Genomic DNA, 21,639 nt, shown 5'->3' on the forward strand with positions numbered 1-21,639 from the left:
ATTTCAATCAGCAGTGGTGATTCACATCTGGGATGATTTTAAGATAATCAAAAGAAATATATCAAAAGGTAATTCCTGCTAAATCCTTTGTCTAATTATTTATTGACTTCAAGCTTTCAGATAACTGCCCATAAGGAACTCCCCATAAGGGTTCAGAGGCTGGTATTAGTGGATATCTGATTTTCCTGAAGTGGTAAATGGAGTAGACTGAGATGAATTGAATAGGGAGACCTAGAACAACTGATCTAGGTTGTTCTTTGCTTGATGCAAAATGCTGTCAGGTAATGTCCTATTTGCTGAATGCCACATTTTCCAGGGATCAGTCTGTTTGCTGAGGACAGGTAGTTTCCCACATGTGGTTAGCTGACACTTTGGGGGGCGGGGAGGGGTGTTTAATACTGATATTTAAAAAAATGACATCCTATCTAATGATTCCCTGGCCCTTAAAATTTGCTCTTAAGATAAGCTAGTGTGCAGAATATGCAGCTGTGTTGTTTATCTGCATATTACAGATAGTCTTACAGATTAAGTCTTTTATTGTGATCTTTGTAATCAGTATCCTGTAAGCAGATTAAGGTTTCTTTTGCCATGTAAATCTCCATATTGTTGAGAGGTTTATAACTCTTATTTCATGTCACTACTGCTGTATAGAAAGGCTTTTGTACAGAATCAGTGGGCCAGTTATAAAACTATTTTGTTAACTCAGTAAACAGATATCTATTAGAAACTACATAATAAGCCATTTGTTATGACCCAAGTAGTTACAGCAATTACAGCAGAACCCATTTGAATTAGCAGTAAGTTTCAGGTTATGTAATTTCTACTGAGATCTTACATTTAAAGCATAAACTATTTATGTTGCAAACCTCTTTTTCAAACATTCTGGAACAGCTGTTCACACTTCAAAATTTAGTTGCATCATGTTCTCCTACCAACATAATTGCAAAGCAGCAAGGGCAGGGTTTTCCAGTGCAGGCATAGGTGAGAGCCCAGCCCTGAGCATTGATCCTTTCTCTGATTAGGCGTCCTGTGCAAGAAGGAGATGGCTGAGAGGTTGAGGATTTTTTTTCCTTCTTTTCAGTTTATGGAAAGAGCTAAGATTCCCTAAATGGTAGAATTTCCTCCTGGTAAGGAAGATAAACACTAGAAGATTTCCTCAGGAGTGAGGGGTACTAGAAGGGAACCTGGTTTAGGCTGAAGGAGAGGACTTGGTGTCAGGATCAAATCTCTCTGGCTTGAAAGCCATCACTTGCACTAAGGGTTGCTGTTGTTCACATGTCTTTAATTTCTGTTGTGGAGAACTGAACCTGGTGTGCCTTCCCCCCTGCAAGAAGGGTCTCTCCCTCAGAAACCTTGCCCTCCAAAGAGAGGGGATATGAGACATTCCCTGTGGAGGTCTGCCTGTGTGGAGTTGTGCTGTGCCTCTGGAATGCCTCAGTTACCTGGTTGTGACAACGCTCCCCATCTGCCAGGAGACTTTTATTTGGTTCATTTGCCAGGCTCTTCACAACTTCCATCTGCCTTTCTTTCCTAGTCTTCATCTTCCCTTGGTTTCTTTCATAAAGCCCCAGTTATCCATCCATCCATCCATCCATCCATCCATCCATCCATCCATCCATCCATCCATCCATCCATCCATCATCCCCGTGTCCAGCCCCACCTCTCCTCTCTCCTTCATGACTGCTGCTCCTTCCCGAGCTTCACTCATTCTTGTTATTTATAGCCTGACTGCCAAGAGATTATAAATCTTACTTCTGGAAACTTATAAGTCATACAATGCTATTGTAAGGAAAAATGAAATAGTGTTTTTTCAAGGTTTCTAAACTTATGATTTCCTTGCTCAGCCACAGGATCTCTACTGGTCAGTTTTTCCTTATATTTGTAATCTTCTTTGAAAAATAGATTTTGCCCCCAAATTTTTATCAGTCAAGTGAACTGTCCTTTTGCTCTGTAAGCTATTTTTAGAGCTCCATGAAGGAAAAAAAGCCACACTTTGAATAATTTCCATTTCAAAAATGATATTTTTTACTTTCTTTGTAACTTGCTTTCTATTATTATGCTTGATGTCAGCAATAATGCAAAGAAAAAAGGTATTAATACCCTCTGCAGCTTCATCTTTTGTTTTATGAATAGTACTGGAAGCAAGATGATAGCACAGTGTACAACAACTCTGGAAATGCTGTTTGTATGGCTTATGGATAACACTGGAAAAACCTCTCTTCTTTCTAACATGGAATCTGAATTATTTCATTATCTCATGTAAAATAAGATGCATAGAAAGTTTTTGAGTTTGTGGTTTCTTTTTTCTTTTTGTATTTTTAATTATATAATGATCACAGATTTTGAGTTTGGGCTATTTTTTTTCCTACATTTTTGTGTGTGTGGTTTTGCTTATTTTTGTTTTAATTTTTTTTCTTCTTTTTTAAATTTAGAAGCCTGAAGCGAAACGCACAGCGAAACAGTTCCAGTAGGTCTTTGCTTGCTTCTAGGAATAAATAGATTCTGTGAACTCGTGCATAAGTATCAAGTTTGTGCTGAATTTAGTATGTGAACATTTAATAAACACTCAGAATACCTTTCTTGCTAAAAAAATATTACATAGAGCTGATTAGTTTTGCATACAAAAAGAACTCAAAATAATTTCCTGTGAACCAGCAGGTACGATTACTGTAGCTGCACTTTACAGGGGGAAAACAGTCTGTCTTGCTTTGGATGAGTGATGTTGCTACATTATCACTAAAACAGTCTTAAAATCAGACTTAAGCATATATGTATGTGATGATAAAAGAATGTGTGTGTGAGAGAGAAAGGGATAGAGAGGAACTGAGACTGAGAAATCTTACTTTCCTTGGTTTTACTTCTTAGCAGGGTTTGTAGCATGCTTGATGAAATGGAGGATCTGTTTTTCCAGTAAGAAATTATTCATCAGTTTTCCTGGTATTTCCAGTATTCAGCAACTCAAGGTGCCATGAAAAAGTAGCTTTTCTGCCACAACAGAGAACACTGTGAGCAAGTAATGCTTCAAGTCATGTTCCGTGGCAAGTGACATTGCAGTGGTTTGAGTTACTCGCTCAGTGTAAAAGGTGTAAAAAACACCCCTATTCTCTTTAGCTGGCACCCCAAACTCAAGTGCAAATCTGCCTTAGGTTGAAGCCCAACATGTCTCTGTACTTATGCAAAACACAGGAGAAAACCTGAGCACATGTGAAAATTTGCAGTTCATGTAAATAATGCTGATGTATCTGGGCTTAAGCTCCAGGATGCTCTCTGTGGTCAGAGAAGGGTTATCTGGCAAACGTGTAAAGAAGCAGCAGGGTAGTGCTCGGTATATTGACAGGGATATGACCTTTCCTCCGTCCCAGTGGGTTTTTACAAATACATGACATCAAGAAATGCCTACAGCCTTTTTTTCCACTTTTTGTTTCTCTTAAGAGTACCAACACCTGCATTTTTCCTTTATGTTTTTGTATATCAATATTAGTATTTTAATTTTTTCTTTAAAAACCCTAATTAATATGAAGCATATTTCTGAAAGGAGAGATAGTAACCTTATTCCCTACCAAACTGATGGTGAAATATAACAACAAATCATGCTCTTTTGGAAGGCAATACTGTCAAGAGAGTAATTTTACTTTCTGATACTTTAAAAGCACATTCTGTAGCTGTTCCTAGTGATGCACTTATAAGAGCAAAACAAATACAAGAAAAACACTTTCAAATAGCTAGCAGAGACAGACCTGCTAAACTAGGTCCAAAACCAGTCTTCAGTACTTCAGTTCACTGTTAAGTTAGTTTCCCCCTGATTTATAACTTTGTGTGTGAATACGTTTTTTTTATGTAGGTGTGTATGTAGGTGTAGGCAGGACTAGTAAATGGTGTGAAACAAATGTAATACAGGACCTGTGGTCAAAATATGTAGAACATTTCCACTGATATCCAGGATGGCCAGAAATTCTCTGTGATGTTGCCTTTCAGCTTGGGCTACTGTTTGCACATCTGCAAAAACTGTGAGTACATAAAGTCCTCGTATAGTAACAAAATAATTTGTCAGAGTTATGTTTATGTAATATAACACTGCTAATTCTAGTAATTTGTAATTAGTTACTTTTTTTAAAATTTAAAAATTATTTTTACTGTTATAAAGAATTCTCCCATACGTGTAGGCATAAGTTTGTGTGAGGATAAATTTTCAGTTTCATTTGAGGGTCTGCAACTCAAAAGATCTAATATTCTTGAAATTTATGCTTTTTCATGTTATAATAGTAGTTTCATATCACAGACTTTGCTACATTTTTTAAATTTCTCCAAATTGTCAATGCTTTAACAATCCTTTCTAAGTTGGTGGAAATTAGACACAAAACACAAAACCATTTAAAAGCATTGTCAGAATAAGTCAGTGCAAGAAAAGTGAAAGCTGAATGAGGCAGCCCTACCAAGATGCTGTTCTAATTTTCCATATCCACATGCAGCAGACCTGAGTGGTTGTTTCAAGCTCTAAACACAAGTGTTTACTCCTTTTCTCTTCTATTGTATTTTAAACTCCTCAGTAAACATCTTAACAGATACTTGCATTGCTGTTTTAATTTAGCTCCCTGTGCACTCCAATAGGTGTCTTTAGACCACTTGAATTCTTCCACCTACCGTTTTAAACATTTTACCAACAGCCTCCCTCTCCATCCAACAAAGGAGTAAATCATATGTTGTGTTGATAGGGCTGTGTTACGAAAGCAAATGTTTTCTTTTCTGAAGCAATGACATGTTTTTGGATGTCCTGAAAATGTAGCCGATGTTATTTGAGTAAGAAGATGGATTAGAAGTGTTGCACTGGAAGGCTATAATGGATTTGGAAGAATGGCTTCCAGAGGAATGACAACTGTTACACTGCTGTTTGCTTTCTCTAGCCATTCCCTCTTGTCCTACTTAACCTATCAACCCATGCCCTTGTACAAAGTCCCTCTCCAGCTCTCTTGTAGCCCCTTTAGATACTAAAGTCTCCCTAGAGCCATCTCTTCTCCAGGCTAAACAGGCCCTAGCTCAGGCTGTCTTCATAGGAGAGGTGCAAGATGACAAGCACTACCTACTTCTTAGGTACATTAAAGCAAAGAGATGAATTTCAGTTTGCAGTCATTTTACCAGGCTGGAGAAAAGTGTCTGTGGGAAAGGAAAGATGCCCCCTCCCCTTTTATCTTTTTGTCTTTGTCTCTCTCTTTTTTTTTTTTTTTTTTTTTCCCAAAAATGACATTCTGTAGGGTTTTTTTCCTAGGATGTGTTGTTTTACTTTCAAGTTTGTATGATTTATCAAGGACTAATTCAGAACTTTTAACATCATTTGAAGTGCAGCATGTCAAACCAAAAAGAAATGTTCAGCAGCACTGAAACCTGGAAGAAATCCTGTTTCCCAATAAGTCCTAGTCATCATTTCTAAACTCACTGGGAAGATGAAGGTCTTGTTTAGAGTATAAATGAAAACAAAGGTTAAATAGCACTTGTTCACCTTCTTCAGCTCAGCAGGTAACTATTTGCAGTGCAGGGCAATAGAACTTGATCTTTCAAAATGTAGAAAACGTAAAGTAAAATTATGATGACTGAAAGGACAAAATAAAATTAGTATGTTTTATATTGCATAACATTATCAGATAAAATATCTCAAATATATAATTATTTTGAATAAAATATAGCAGTCAGTTTTAGAAAAACATATATTAAAAATGATGGAGGAAGTCCATTACAGCAGAAGTATGGTTATTGGGCTTAATTCTTTTTAAAAATGAAAAAAAGCCACTTTTGGTGATTCTGACAATGTTCTAGGTCCTTTACTAATAGATCAGGATTTTACTAAATCTAATGGAACCAGAGAGTCTTAATGTCTACCTGAGAGTTCACCAAGATTTTGAGGTATGAATCACGGTATAGTCACTGTGTGTCTGCCACTTATCATTGCAATGGTCTGCTAATTTAAAATATATATATTATAGAATTAATAATTTTCCATCTTGGCTAACATAATTCCTGTTTTTATGATCTATCTAAATGTTTTCTCTCTGAGCTTTAGTGGTTTGTAATGCTTCCACCAGACAAATCAGATACCCAGTCGTCTACCTCATGTCTGCTCATTTTAATAATCTAAAACTTGTTACCCATTTTTTAAATCTAATTTAATGCTGCCCTCTTCATTTTTCTGTGGCATGGCTTCATAACCATGTTTCTGATGACAGCTTGATCTTGTGCTTCTTTCTCCTTGAAAACCTTTCCCACTGGAGTTTCTTACATCTGTGGAAACTTTCACATTAAAGCATTCTCTCTTTCATGGTCGTGTGTCTTCAAACATTTTTCCTTCTTTTGCTTGTTATGGTTTCTCTTTTTAAAGAGTTTCCCGTGACTGTGTTGAATGAATAGTATAAAAATATGCACAAATTTGCATAATTGCTGCTAGATGTTCTTCAGGAAGTCTTCACTCTCTTTGAAGCAGTCTGAAGAATATTTTAAGTTGTTGTCACCTCTCCACTATTATAAAGAAATAAAACGCATAGCAAGAGTAATATGATTTAACTTTTCTGCTGGCATACGTAACTAACTGCAAATAATTTAGGTTCAGAGGCAAAAGAAAATAGGTGAAAGAGAGAAATACAAGGAAGCTATTTAAGTACTGTCCAAAGGTCATGTTTTGTGGTGGCTATAATATGAATGGGAAAATGAGACTATGATGCAAATATATTCCTTTATGAGATTTACCCACAGGTAGCTCTGATGTGAAAGGGCTCATGGTGCTACCAGCCATGAGAGACCTGCTATATTATGACTCAATTTTCTAATTCTTACTGAGCTCTTAATTGGGCATTAAGTTCCTGTAGCCGTATCAGAATTTGCCTCCCTCATTGGCTTGATATGACATAAGAGGCCAAACCTGTCCCTTATGTGGCTACACTGACCTCCGTGGGACCTCAGCAGGGAGCAATTACTTTTGTTAATATGATATTAGTGCTGCATACTGAGGGATGCATTTGTGTTGACATAGCATTAAAGTTTAAAAAGAGCCGTTTTATATATAGAAAACTAGGGTTTATTTTGGGATTATTCCCTCATGGAAGTGAAGTCTTTTTACTCAAGGTTTTTGTTTTGTGGGGACCAGAAGCCCTTTTTGGCAGGGTGGGTTCGTCCTGCAAACAGAAGCAGTCAGGCTGAGCAGACTCTCTGTAAACAGCCCTGCTAATGGAAAAGAACTCCTAATCAAGCCAAAATCATTGCTAGTGTAAACAGTTTAAATGGTTAATGAAATCTACTTGACACAGTGCAAGCTAGTGGATTTGCATGTGGACCCCATACAGACAGAGTCTGTACATACAGTGTCTGTCCACTCTCTGGCTTTTAAACCAGTCAGTTAAGGTGTTGAATTTTGCTGTGCATCAGAAACAAACCCATCTTGCCTTCCAGTATCTAAATATTGAGATAGACTTCAACATCCTGACTCTCCTAGTATTGGTATCCACATTAAAGCAACACTTCACTGGCACTTCCACAAGTGTACTCTGTCTTCCAGTGGAGACTTATCTTCAAATAGACTTGGTTTAAATAAGGAGTTGCAGAGCAAGGGAAAAGTTGGTAATTATGTTACTTTGCAATAAAGACATTAAAAGAGTCTGAATAGCTTGATCAGACATTTATGTAATCATTCTTAACCTACTCAGTTATTTTTATTCCTTGACAACAAGAATAATTCAAGTACAATTTTCTTTGGATCTTCTACCAGAGAGGAAAATACGAAAAAACCCAATTCAAATAATGGAGAAAATAAATTAAAAGGTCAAAATGTGTTTAAGTTTGTCTTCTGAAAACATTTTTTATACTCTATAACATTTTCTTTGTTTGACTTAATAGCTGATCTTTCATATGGCAATTTCCTGTGGCCTGAAAGTCTCTTCAATCTTAGTTCAAGATGAATGTCCCAGAGATTTTGGAATAATTCCAATAAAAGTATCAGATGTTCTTGGTGATATCTATTAGCCCTTAAACTCCCCTTTCATCAGTGAAGTTCTGCTGTGTTTGTTCTTAGGAAAATAAACCTACAACCTCCCTGCAAACAGGAAGATTTAAACCAGGTGTTATTGGGTTGGTTGGATACAGCTACTCTTCAACTGCTGAAAGTCCTCCTACATTACCTGTGACCTGAAGAGCTTAATGGTCTCCTTTGCAACAATGGTGAGACTTGGTAGAAAGAAAAAAATGTTGGAAAGTAAATGCTTTTGTCTGAAACCAGGGCCATAAAGATCTTGATTCACCCTTGAGTAATTTTGTAGGTGTCATAACTCTGTAATAACCGTATGGGTATTCCCCCACAAGTTCCTTTTATTTCTGACTGTGGATATGACAAAACACCTCCTTTTTAACAGGCATAAGCTTCTTGGCACTTAGCTGACAGTTAAGTTTGATAAGATTTGTTGAAGTAGACCAGCCTTGCCAAAAGGCTCGCTTCAGTCATTAGCCACTTCCGATGCTGGTTATCACACAAAATTTGAAAAGAAGCTAAATACAGCTTCTGGATTGGGAAAAAGGGGAGAAGATCCTCTTTTCTCTACTCATTCAGTGGTTAAAATACAGCCTTAGGATTACGTGGCTTACAGAAAGGTAGAATGTCTATACTGTATGGTCATGATACTCAACTACTAAAGGGCCACATAGATTCTAGACTGCTTCTGGTGAAGAATGACAAAGGAAAAATTTTGGAAATGTGGGCACAAGGCTCACACTCCATTACTTATGCTCAGTCATGAAATATTTTCCTTGAGGGTGCCTAATATCCAGTGTGGTGTGCAAAATACACTCCTGAAAAATGGGACAACAGCTGGACCTGCCCTGGGCCATGCAGGGAGGTGGACCCTCTTCTGATCTGGGAGTATCCTCCTCTTTTGTAAGGCTGCAGAAGCCATCGCTGCCCAAGTATCTGGAACTGCCTTTGGGTTGTGTGTCCTGGTTCTGATCAGGACAGGGTTAATTTTTGCAGTAGCCAGGAGGGGTGGTTATTCTATACCACCTCATTTCATTGCTGTGGATGGGGTGAAGGGTGTGGCTTCTGGGTCAGGGAGCATCCTGTCCTGGTCAGGTATTGCTGGGGGATTTCCGTGTGGTGAGGTTTTTGTTTTCACGTGTGAATCATTCACCTTTCTTGTACACCCTTTCATTAATATGGTTGCTCTTACTCTTCATTACTTATTTCATTGCTGTTTCCACTTAACAGTTTATATCTCAACCCTTGATCTTTACCTTTTGTGACTCCAATTCTCTCCAGCTTACTGTGGGGGGGAAGGGTAGAGGGAGTGAGAGAGAGGTGTATGGTTTGAAGGTTTGGATTCAGCAGGAAGACTAAATTGGGGAACACCATTCCTAAACAACAACAGGGTGGCATGTTTTTTTGGGAAGGATGAGAAGCATGTGTCAGCCAGTATAGGAGAAGCACCAAGCTAAGTGAATGCTGAGGATATTGTGTTTCTGTCTCTATGCAAAAGCAGGAATCAGGGGTCCAGGAGACCCCTCAAGCTGTGGCTACAAAGTGAACCAGGTGCCAGCAGAGGATTTCTGCTTGAAAAACTAAGACACTCATCTCTCTCGAGCTAGTCCTGGTCCAGTACATCTGAATTTGAAGAGTCATTTCAGTAAATACCATGTTCTATTTCAGGTCCAAGGGTAGCTGAAAGCTGTTCTACTACTAGATCTGAGAGGAAAATGTATTATTAAAAGTGATAGGAATGAGTCCCTTTTAAAACAGAAAAAATGGAAAACTAGATTTAAAAGCCTGCTTTGATATCATTGACATTTTCCCTACTTCAGCAAACCCTCTTCTCCTTGTCCCAATGTCCTTTTAATAAGGAGGAAGGAGAGAGAATTGAGAAAATGAGGAAACAACTTTCAGAGCAAAACTTTTGATAAACATTTACTTACATAGAAAAAAAAAGCAAAATATAATTTCTTTACTAAATTTTCCAAAATGGCTGGAATAAAGTTGCTTGGAATTTTCAGGATAATTCACATTTTTGCATTTATTATTTTTTAACCAAAAAAGTAGATAAGTAGTTTGTATAAAGCTAAATAAAATTATTTCTAGTTAAATGATTTAATCAATATAGGGCTTAGATAACACTTGTTTGTAAACAAAACCTTTATAAATTAGTTATGTGCATAATTTGTCTTCCCCACAGCTGCCTGCTAGTGCAGTTTTAGTGACAACCCATTTACATTCTTTCTAATTGTATGAGCAAGATTTCAGATAAACATCACTTATATAGCAACTGAGTAATTATTTGACCACATTTTCCATCTTTGATGAAACATGAATAAAAAATCGGCTAATGATGCCACTGCTGCCAGGACCAATTATCACTCTGGAAAACCCAAACTTCAATGCTCTGAAGTGTTGACTATAAGAACCACAATTTTTTATATATGTACCTATTCTTACTATGACACTTGATAATTCACTTCATGGATTGTATGGAAAGTAGTGCATGATTTTAACAAGCAGTCTTAAATGGGCACATTAACAGGGGGAAAGAAAGGTATTAGGCTTTTATCTAACATCAACATTGCACGAGAGAGTATCCACTCTGCTGGGAATAATTAGTTTGTTTAAACCTCCTTAGATTTAAAAGTGTCATTTGTATTAATTGAGTGTTTAGAATTCTGTTCTTACCTTTTCAATCCTTCTTTTCATGGCTTTACACAGCAACAGACATTAAAGATTGATTAAAGGCATGTTCTTCTCTATTTTTATTTCAGTGTTCTTACTTCTCATTCAGTTATGAAAGCATTTGTCATAAGTCAAGTCATTCAGTTCTACAATAGATATATTTGTACATACCTGAATTCCCAGTTCAAATGGTTATTTGTATTTCATCAAACAAGTATTTTAAATCTAAAATGGTACTTGTCCCTTTTAACCACCTTTAGGCCCCAATTGGTGACAATATCTGTACATGACTCCATGACTAGCACTGGGAATTTCCATTCCACTGTTAGTTAAATAAGCTGCATTTGGGTAGTGCATAGACTAGAGTCAAAGGCAGCCACACTGGACAAATCAGTCTTTGATGTACTGGCAAGTTGTAAAAAATCAAAGCTAATCCAAACTGCCTAGCAACATCAACAGCCAACTCAAATTTCTGTATCGTGTTGCACATGATCCAGGCAATAATAACACGTGCAATAATAACCATGCTCTCACATGACTAATTCTATTCTTTTTTCTGTTGGCTTTCATTGACATATACATACGTATAAAATATATAAATATAATAAATTTCTTCCTTCCATGCGCATTTCAGTTGTTCTTTCCCTACTAAGTTTTTCTAATGTCTATTTGATGGGTTGGGAGGCTTCAAAAAGTGATCTTTTAGCTAAATCCCCTTCTCCATAGATTCTATCTCTAGCCACATGTTCTTCAAGTTCTCCAAGGGAAAAAGCTACTCCCTCAGAGAGGTACTAGCATCACTGCTAACTAGTCAGTGCTAAATTTAATATCATGTAATCATAACAATTCCTTCTATCTCTTTTTTTTTCCTGCATTCTGTAGCCTCTAGGTTAAGATTAGCTTGTGAGTAGCTTAAAAGAGTAGCCATGCAGTACAAAATAATATTGGTTTATTCCGTTCCTTCCCATGTTTTCAGATTGATTATTGAAAGCAGAGTATCTGTTCCTTTGGCTTCCCCCTCAGTTTGAGTACAGAAGAAAAAAACCCAGAAAAAAACCCCCAGAGAATAGTTTAAAACATCAATAATATGCAGATTTCTTTGAGAAAGTTCATTTGTTTAGGAGTATCCTTAGAAGCCTGTTTAGTGACTGAAGCCTTCAGTGTTCCATTAGTTGTTCATTCATTAGTTGTTCAGATCAATGAAGATCTGAAGTTTATTTGTGAATTATTAAAGGTTTGATCTATCCTAAAAAAGAAAGCAGAACACTTTCAAGCCTGAAATCAAAATTAGAATTGCATTGTTGAAAAATGTGAGCTAATGGAAACACCTGTTACTAGTAGAGAATTAAAACAATGTTCCAGATCCCATGAAAGTGAATAAAGAGCTCAAAGCACCACTCAGACAGAAAGCCTTCAACAAAGTTCAGCAAAGACTATCAATCACGCTAGAAAGCCTTGATGAAATGTTTTCATTACTTCTAAACAACAAAAGGTGTTTTTCTAGGAAAAAAAACAAACCTTGGGGATATTTCAGCTGATTAATTATACAAATAAATTGTCTCTTTAGTAACAAAGTGGCTACAAACAACACTGCAAATACAAACTTTAATGTGCCTCTCAAACATCAGGATGTAGGCATTTTGGTACTGCTAGGAAAATTTAAATTTCAAAGCCATGTTCTTTTTCATTTTTAGTAAATGCCTGTATGTTTAGGAGGAATAAAGTAATTGAAGGCAAATCTGAGGGAAAGCTATCATAGAGGGGTTTATTCTTCCACTCCAGCTCCTGTTGATTGGTATCTTATCTTGAAATTTATCCCATTGATCAACAGGGATGATTTACATAGGTAGACAGCACTCAGGATGAGCAGTGTGGCAGATTTCAGACCACAATTCTCTGAAATCAACAGAAATCTGTATGTGCACTCAATTACTATTGTAAAGGGTGACTCCTCCTAAAGCAAACACAGGGAAATGGAAGATTTCTGTACTGAAAGCTGGCATAATAAAAATGGCCTGGGAATAATGAAAGTGACTTCCTTATTTTTTGTAAAAGTTTCAGCAGTATCTGTGATTTTTTCCTTAAACTTTGAAGACTAAAGGAAACCAATATGATAATTTTCGTGGTTCATGGCATAGCTGATAACATATAATTTTATTAGCTGATTTCATATCAAGTCCACAATTTCTGTTTGAGCTAGAGGATATTGTTTAATAAGATATCTAATATTATTTTAAATACTTTATGTAACAGAGAATTGACTGCTTCAATAGACAAGTTGTTCCAATATCATTATTATTAAATATTTTCACCTGATTTCTTGTCTGAATATATCTACTGGCAACAGCAAGACGCTGCAGTATCACATTAAGCAGTGTCTGCATCAAAGTGTCTTCATTAAAATTCTATTTTCTTATATATATTTAGAATCCCTTTTTTAATAAATGAAGTACACTAGTTTTTCTTATGTTTCTCACTGTAAAACAAATTTCCCAAAGAAAAAACACATCTGTTAGTTTTTCAGTCCTTTAAAAAGTATACTTATCTTGAAACATGAATGCTGGATATTAGAATGATGACATTATTAACACATAATGTTAGTATATAGTGATGACATCATTAAACATATAACTTATAAAACATCTAAATGAGCTTTTTTTTATGTTCTTATCCAATATTCTCCAGTTGTCAATTGGTTTTTAGGTGCACAGTTAGGAAAGTTTAATACTCTTGAGTAATTTATTTAAGATTAAAGATTATGTTGTATGACTGATCCTTAATATGATGTCTAGCATATAATATAGAAAAACAGAGAAAGACATTCATGTAGACCGGTGAAATGAATTTCAGTTATGTATTTAATCTACTGGGTTTAATATTATTTATGAAAACCTGAAGTTCAGAAGCATGCTGTGTATTTCTTACCTTCATTTTTAATGTACCGCTGTATCTGAATTTTGTGGGCTTCAGGACATTTGATTTGGGGATGTTCACAAGATTCCTCTACGCTTATTACCACTAAGCTCCAGCTGGATGATTTCAACCTGGATTCCTCTTAAAATAGCTTCTGTGTGTGCTTTAGTAATTTCTCTATACCCATGAAGAACACTTTTACCTATTTTGCCAGCAGTTATTCCGCTGTCAGAGCAGAGGATCTCTACTTCAATCAGCTCCTCTAACTGGATGGTTTTTATTTCACCTTCACCATTGAGTGTGATGCAATTTCCCCAAAGCACTTGCCCTAACTTCCACACACCTGAGGAATCAGCCACATCTCTGCACTACACCTGTTGTTATAATAGCCACAGAAATGCAGTGGTCACAGGGAACTCTTCCATATTCTGACTTGTGCTGAAAAAATAAAGAAACAAAAATATTAGGGGCTCTTAACTATATTTTACTGCAAATGGCATATATGAAATATTTTAGTAAGTGTGAAGATAACCTTTTCTGGTAATCTTTCAGTGATCATAAGTACCTGAAAAAGGGTATCAAAATATATCAAAATCCGTGAGGTTTCAAAGCTGCAGAAGAGGCTGTTTAGTTGGCCTTTGAAAATAATATTGCAAACTGGAGAACAGCACAAGTGTTTTTCTTCTTCCTAATGAAGAATCTATTGTACCTGTCCATTTTATTTAATTATGGTTTTGTTATTTTCTGAATGATGGAGTCATTCAGAGAAGATGGATAGGTAGCCATTCAGCTAGTCAGATCATGATAAATATAACCAGAAAGTATTAAGTCTACATTTCACAGGAGATATCTTCTTGAAAAATTATGGAAAGTTATGCTTACATCAATAATAATGGACTGAACAGTACACTTTAGGAATATTGAAAATTAATGTAGGCAGTCAATAGATCTCTACTGAATATCTGTGGATGGTACAGATAATATACATTAATAATAGAAAGAAAAAATTTATGTCTAAGTCCCCCCTGGGAAATAGGTTTTTACATGTCACTGAGTTATCACAGATGGTGTCAGGGCCACAGTCTACTGTGTAAGTAATTCTGTAAGTGAGCATTGCACAGTTTAACCTTGAAGAGCAGATTGACTAAAATTATTTCAGAAATGTGTAGGAAGACCAACATATGATGCAAAAGTCTTCAGGGTTCTAAACAAATTAGCTACTACTTTAAAAATACAGCCTTCTATGACATTCATGAAGGTTATTTATCTTTACTTACTTGAGAAAAATGCTGTTCTCCAAACAAGAGGATAACTATTTTCCAAGGCAGTAAATACAGTACAGACTCTTGAAAAAAAAATATTTTCAATTATATAAAAGTAATTTGAGCCTTTAAAAGCATGAGAATGTACATAACTCAAATTTCAAAAAACCCAGCGTGCTTACAGTTGAATCAGGCAAACATATGCACACATATATGTATACATTTGTGTCCCATACGTTGTGGTGGGTTTGGTCAGCACGTGGCACTCAGCTCTGCTGTCACTCTGACTGGTGTGTAACAACGTGCCTGCCATACATGGCATGTACGTCATAGATTTGTGTGGTCTTGAGTAACAAAGGTTTGATTGCAGGCTGGGCCTTAGCTAAAAAAAAACCCTCCTGAAATAATAATGCAACACTAAATAAGCTCGTCTATTTCTGAGGTAGGGGAGCTTGTTCACACACTCAAAAATCACGCAGAAGTATCTTGCTGGATGCAGATGTAATAGTTGCATGAACTCATAATGTTCAGAATCTCTGAAAGCTTCCTACTTTTCAATGTAAAAGTTATTTTCCTTATCCCAGATTTTCTAGTCACAGACCCTAAATTCTAGAAGATCTGAAAATGGGATAAATTTGCTCTCTTTAAGATACAATGATGAAATAACTGAAAATGTTAAAAGACCATTTAAGTTTGATTGTTGGTGTTCTATAGAATGAAAACCAAAAGAAAATCCTCACTGGATTATTATTCCCTTGACAAATGAAATCAGTGCAGCTGTTTGCCAGAAGGCAGCCCAAGAGATATAGGTGTGTTATATAGTAGGCATGTTATACAGTGCACTCTACCATATACTCCCTATTCCTTGAGGGGTTTAAATTTTTTTTCAACTGAGAAAAAAAAAAAATCCCTTTTTGACGGTTAGATGAAACAAGCCCTTTGTTTCACTTTATTTTCTCACTTTTTTTCCCCTCAAAAAATGAAAAAAAGTTATTTAAAGAAACCCTGGACAACAGATACAGCATAAGAAATGGTATGATTTCTAAATATTGAATACTTAAAAATCATCCTCTTATCGCATTGGCTTTAAGTGAGAAGAGCTAGGCTTTCACATCTCTTTATACCTGTGTTGATATGTATAAAGTATTTTTTGTTTCATTATTTGAAAAGTTTATAAATCCTTGATATCTTATATCCTTTTATATCATGATAATTACAACCTGTGAATTATAGATGTAATTATGTTACAATTACTGTAATGAGGACAGCAATGGCAGTGCAGAACCACTTTAAGACAACTCGGTAAATGCAACTGAAAAAACAGTAAAACAGAAAAAGAGAATAATTTTGTGCCACCAGTGAAAACACAGTAATATATTGCCTTTTCAAGCTAAAAAAGGATTTTTTTTTTCATCATTTAACAGGCTATAGAAATAAACAAAACCTAAAAAAAAGGGACTGGAGATGGTCCTGAAAACTCATAGATGTTTAAAACTTTTAGAATACTGTGTGGGGCTCAAGACTGTAATTCAGGTGATGAATAAATTGTCATTTTTTCCACCAATTCTTATACGGGTTTCTAGGTTTTTTGTTTGTTTTGTTTGTTTGTTTGTTTGTTTTTTATCATCTAAGCATTTATCATATGATCTGACCTGTTGACAACAACATTTGCTGCTGCCATGTCCAAACAAAGCATGACTTCTTTTGTCTTATTATGTGATTGATGACAAAAGGCAAATTTTTTGTAGAGCTGTATTCCTGACAGCTATGTCCTGATTGCCAGGGCAGGGTTTATCAAGACCTATTGATCAAAATCCCATGCATGAAGTCTCCAGGGTCATGGAGACTTCAAAACATAATGCACAGGTAAAACATAATGTACAGGAACCACAAAGCTTATCTGTGAGCTTCCCACTTAGGGTGCACAGAGGGAGTGCTGTGCATGGAGTAACTTGCTCAGCTTTCAAACAAACTGGCAACTAAGTAATTAGCTTAATATTGCTGTGTATTTGTACCCTGCTGTGTGAACTCTCATTTTGTGTCACACTGGTGGCTCTTGTGCCAGAGATGCCTTCGTTTTTGAAGCGGTTTTCATAGAGGAGCTTAGCAGTCCCTGTCCGAATTTGCAGTACACTGACTCTCTTAACAGTGAACAAACTGCCAGCCCTGGATTCTTGACTATACTTGTTTCAGCTGATTTAATCCCTCCAGCTCTAAGGAAGATTTCTCATACCATATGCCTTTATTTGTAGACCAGGGATTTAAATCCCTCAGCTAATCTGAGGCTGTTGTGAGGGTGAAACCGGGCTGGGAGGGGCTCTCTCCTGCGATAAAACACGATTGCACTGGATATATTCATGGCTCCCTGATCCACTGTACCAGCATCGTGTCAAGCTGTGAAGTTCAGCTGTGGGGTGATGTGCCTGGGAGTTGTGATTCCCATACCTTGTCATACTGCAACACCTGGCCTTTCCTGAGGGTGGAGAATCTGTCCTCAGGTTTCTCCCCCAAAATTCAGTTCAAGAACCTAATTGCATTTAATGAGAAACACTAGAGAAACTTCAATCAGCAAGGGCTTCTCCATTTACTTACTTTAGAGTCTAAAGCATGGTTTTGTCATGACATTGTCCACACAGCGAGATGTTTCCTACCCTCATTCGTCAGAAATAACCCACAGATTTTGATGTATTAATCTTCATGTGTTCGGCAGTAACCAGTCTGTTGATTTATTATATCGAGGCAGACTATTGGCCTGCTTTAATTTTTTTTTCTTTCCCCTGCTCTGTTAGACAGCCTGGAATGCCATCTGCTACTGGGATTCTTATCCCTTAAACTAAGTGCGTAATTCAAGTATACAATATAGTATTGTACTTCTGTCTTTTTAAACTGAACAGCTGTTGAGTACAAAAGATATACTCCAACAGTGTTGTTTGAAGTGTGTTATCTATTAAATATCAATGAAGCCACACATTGTTTAGCACCATTTTCAAAGATGCAGTTTTTCTCCAAATAATCACACTCTGGGAAATAAACAATCTGCAGCGTCCAAGAAAAGGTATGGAATTTCATTAGGCTGCTGGGTGTATCTGATGTTCTCATTTATCAAACCTCACAGAACAAAGAGGTTCATTCGCTTGAAATGGGACATTCCTGTACTTAAAATAGACACGGGAATGAAAAATATAAAATGATTCAGGCTAAAGAGGGAAGTAGGAACTACTGCAATATAAACTCTTGAACAAATTAAATAAGCAATGAGTAAAGAATCTCTTCCATCTTTAGTTTTAGACAAATCACATACCCATTTTTTGGACTTAGAGGAAATGTTTTAAATGACAATAACTTTTGAAACCACAGATGTTTTGCATAAGCTAAAAAAAGTGAGACGTTCAAATCAAGCAACAAAAAAAAGAGCTCTTTATATTTGCTTAACAAGTGTTAGTCACTTTTAAACTGGACAGGGTATTAAGATTTTCAATACAATAAGAACCTAGTAGAAACATGTCAGCGTACACTGTGCCATGTGTAATGTGGGCATATGTCGTGTCTTGTCAGCGCATCAGAAGATAGGTTACAGAAAGAATATCTGGATAACTCTCTAAGAGAGAGTTAATCATAGAGAGCAACATATAAATCTTCTGGGCAAACAGATCTGACTCATTAGAAGAAGCCATGCCCCCAGCAGAGAGAAGAACGGGAGAGATCTGGGAGAGACAGCTACTTTGGCACACTGGAATAGGGATTAAGCACCTGAGCTACCATTTAAAAATTAGGGCATTTCTACAGCTTCTTCCTTCAGATGTATTTTTGTATGTAAATAGCCCATGACCTCTGTTTTTGATGTAATTTACTCCTAGCTGTTAAGCAACTGAGAGAAGGCAGGATGATTTCTCATTTTAGAAAATAAGCACAAGTATTTTCCTTCATTAACTACATGGGGACAATTCTCAACAAAGATGGAAGCAAATATTTGCTGCTTGAGAAAGAATTATTAAGTAAGAGCATCCACAGAAACCACCTTAAATAGGTTTTGTAGAGTTTTAACTGGACTCTCTGGAGTTAGTTTTCCCCAATTCTACATAAGCTCCTTGTTATGGACCTTAATTCATATGGGAATCTGAGAGCTTTTAGTCCAATTCTTCAAAGGCATTTGGTCACCTGTTTCAACTAAAGTGAGGAACTGAAGTACCTTTAAAGATCTGAGCCTAAATGTCTCTCTTCAATACAATGTAGAAAGCCTCTGTAGAGCAGGAAATTAAACTGAATTGTCTCGGGGCTGCTGCTGTAACCCCACAGTCTTCCCTCTCATTGTCCCTCTGCAACCCTGAGATGAACTCCCTCTGATACCTCTGAGATTAGTCAGCTCTAGATTTGTAAGAAGTTATTACTGTTTGTATTGCAAAAAAAGAACACAAACCAAAACATGGCACTTTTGTATGCCAGTCATTGTTCCTCAAATTGAAAAAACAGAGGGTTAAAACTGGTTTGTGCCTTTGAGTGTATGTCACAATTTTCAAGTGCTCTAATGGAGTTAGACACTTGTCTTTGACTGAATTTCAATGAGTTTTTAACACATAGCAGAAACCCTTAAGTGCATTCGAAATCCCCATTTCAAAACCTTAAACCAAAATATAGCACCTGAGAATAAAATATGATGGAGATTTGGGAGGTAGTAATGAGCAAGTCTAAAGTTAAGGTATTTTTTTGTACTGCAGCTGAGACAAATCTATTAGAAATATTTAGAAAATCACAATCACGGATTACATTTCGCTGTGCCTATGAACACGTAAATGGGCATCTGTTTGCAGTGCTACAGTGTCCCAGTCTCATGAGAGGTAGTGGGAACCTTGTCGCTGATTTAAATGGCAGAAAACTCTGGGAAGAGGCACATCTGTCTTAGCAGAGAGTCAGGAACAGTGGCATTAACTCTTTGATGCTGCCCCTGTTTCAGTTTTAGCACATCCAAATGAGAACAGCATTGATCCAGAGGTAGGAACCCATAAGAGAAATGGGTTTGCATATACTCAGGGGTTCAGAGTAAAGACTACTCTGGAAAAAACTCCCTTCTTATTAGTTAAGTAGTTAGTTAGTTAGTTTGTTTTTCTTTTTGTTTGTTGGTTAAGCAATCTCTCCCTGCTCCTGGCAGGCAGCTAGCTGCACAGCAGAGCCCACCACCAGAGCCATTTATAAAGTATGGGGTCTCGCTCCTGACCCCAAGCCCTGCTCACTGTTCACTTCCAGCAGTGAATTTTGTGTTGGTGACAAGGGAACATTGTTAATGGAAGTTCCATTTGCTTTCAGTTTTCACCTTGGGCTCTCTGGCTGCCTCTGCAGTTTTCTAACATGCTGCACTGTGCCTCAAGGTCCTTATTTCTCTTGTTTGGGTGCAGCCCTGCACTGGGGATGGAAAGAGAGCACTGCTGAGCTGTGTCTGGGTATCACATTGGTACAGCAATAGGGAATGCAACCAGGTTTGGGAAACTGAATGTACTGTTTGGTTTCATGTTTCCATGCGTGCTCCTGTGTTGCAGAGATGCTGGTGGAACACAGTGTGAGAGCATATTTTGGCATCTGGAGCATGCTTTTGGGAGTGATATGACTCAGACTGCACTGCTGAAGGGAGGCTGCTCCAGGCAGGGAGGTGGATGGAGATAATCCAGGGGTTTCTGACTTTAACAGCAGGTCAGGAATTAGGTGACTTGGTGGAGAATGTCATTAGAGAAAACCCAGGCAGTCTGGGTATAATAAACAACAAAGCCTTAAATCCAGAGGACCCCATTAACACTCAATGTGTCTTTAAAAGTATTAAAGCCTAACAACACCACAGACTACTTTGTGTTTTAGCTGTAAGATGCTCAGGAGTATTAGGGGTAAAGCCAGCATGAGAATCTGCCATGTGTTAAAGATTATCTGACTGTAACACTCAGCCGCTCCTTCCTAACCTGTTTGCCCTTAGATATCTCCCACATGACAGTAGCTAATTTTAAAGCAAATACAATAATTATGAGTTTGAAGGCATGACAGGCTCTTGGAGTTTGGTTTCTTTCTGAAAGGAAGGAAACACTAATAATATATTGTCTGGGTAAGACAAAATAATAGATAACTGACTGAAATACACCTCAATTCTTTAAGTTTAATATCTTTTACTGGAAAACTTACCTAATACTTTAAAACTTGAAAATATAAATTAAAAAAGAAAATTAAATGGAAAGCATTTGGTTCCCAGAATGATGAAATGCGATATTTTGACATTTATAGAAATTGCTTACTCCTATAAAATGAAATTCCTGTAAAGCTCACTTGATTTGTGTATCATTTAACTTTCCAGAGACATGAGCAGTCTGTCAGCGTTTTCCATTGAAATGTCAGGCATTCATATTAAGGATAGTAAATAACATATTTACAAACATAAGCATCTGAAACAAAGCACAAATAATATAATAACAGATGACACCTAATGGCAGGGGTTTTTTGACATTATGCAAAGTTACGGTTGGGTATTGTTTACTGCTCAGTGAATTTTGCCGTTAGGTGAAAGACCAGTTTTATGAGCATCACAATAAACTTTTGTAAGGAAGCTAAACTTTTTAATAACTGGTTGTAAGTGCCACAAGGAGCTCATTCGCTGTGAGCTAAACAGCAGCATTCATCTTCACAATCATTAAAGTTTGGCAAGTACAGGGTAGTCATTTAAATATAATGAGTCCTAACTAGGAAAGAACCCAAGAAGAAAATTATTTTGTATTATGGACTGGAAGAGTATAATAAAGCAGTAATAATCACCTT

This window comes from Myiozetetes cayanensis, unplaced genomic scaffold (genome assembly GCF_022539395.1).
Source record: "Myiozetetes cayanensis isolate MyiCay16 unplaced genomic scaffold, myiCay2020 scf24, whole genome shotgun sequence".
Lineage (NCBI taxonomy): Eukaryota > Metazoa > Chordata > Aves > Passeriformes > Tyrannidae > Myiozetetes > Myiozetetes cayanensis.